General features: G+C 76.2%; 1 protein-coding gene across 1 annotated transcript in view; it reads left to right on the top strand.

The window, feature by feature from the left end:
- Nucleotides 1-200: 200 nt before the first annotated feature.
- The window catches only part of KCNG1 (potassium voltage-gated channel modifier subfamily G member 1), a 28,572-nt gene continuing 27,943 nt past the window's right edge, over nt 201-829 (top strand). Inside the window, exon 1 of the mRNA XM_019640917.1 lies at nt 201-519. The gene's annotated coding sequence lies outside the window, so the exon portion shown is untranslated. The remainder of the gene's footprint in view (nt 520-829) is intronic.

Raw genomic sequence — 829 nt, 5'->3', positions numbered from 1 at the left:
AACGCACGTGACACGGCGCGCGACCCCAGGAGGCGGTGGGGGCGCGGCGCGCGTGCAGCCCGGGGCCGCGCACAGCGCTGTCAAGCCGAGGTACGCGGCGGCGAGCCGGGCCGCCCGGACGCCGGGGGCCGGCGAGTGCGGCCCCTGCCCGGGCTGCGGGGCGAGGCGGGCGCAGCGCTCCCTTCTGCCGCCGCCCCGTCTCCCCGCCCCGCGCTCTGTCTCCTCCCTCCGTGCCGCCTCCTTCGCTGCTCCCTCCCTCCGCGGCTGCCGCGCGGCGCTCCGGGTGCACTAGGAGCCTGGCGAGGACCGCAAGGCAGAGGCGGGCAGCTCTGGGTCCGAGTGCGGGAGCTGAGCCCGGCCCAGGGCCCGAAGTTTGCTCGCGGTTCCCGGAGGCGGCGCGGGAGCCCTGGGCGGTCACCAGCCTTCCGGCGTCCTCGTCCGGGACCCTCTGGCAGCCGCGGGGACGCCAGCCGAGGCCCGGCCAACTCCAAGGCGGGGACGCCGAGACGGCAACTTGAGGTGGGAACTTTGCGCGCTGCAGCCTTGCTGGGCACCGCGGAGCCCCCGACCGGCCCCCGCACCTGTTAACTTGGGCTCGGGGACAGCTGCACGTGGACGTGGCCCCGGGCTCCCCTAGGGGGACCCCCCCAAACCTGCCGAGTGGGGAGGCTGCAGCGACAGAGGACCTGAGTGCTGCTGCGGGCGGTGGCGTGGCGCGCTCGCCGCGGTCACGGTGCAGGTCCAGCTTGTGTTCCTGCTGAGGGATCCCGGGGCGCGAAGTGCTGGACGTTCTCAGCCACCGTGACAGGGTGGGGGCGCGGGGCGGGGG

The sequence above is a fragment of the Hipposideros armiger genome, unplaced genomic scaffold (genome assembly GCF_001890085.2).
Source record: "Hipposideros armiger isolate ML-2016 unplaced genomic scaffold, ASM189008v1 scaffold_54, whole genome shotgun sequence".
Classification (NCBI taxonomy): domain Eukaryota; kingdom Metazoa; phylum Chordata; class Mammalia; order Chiroptera; family Hipposideridae; genus Hipposideros; species Hipposideros armiger.
Note: the sequence above shows the minus strand (reverse complement) of the source record. Positions and strands in the feature narration are given on the sequence as shown.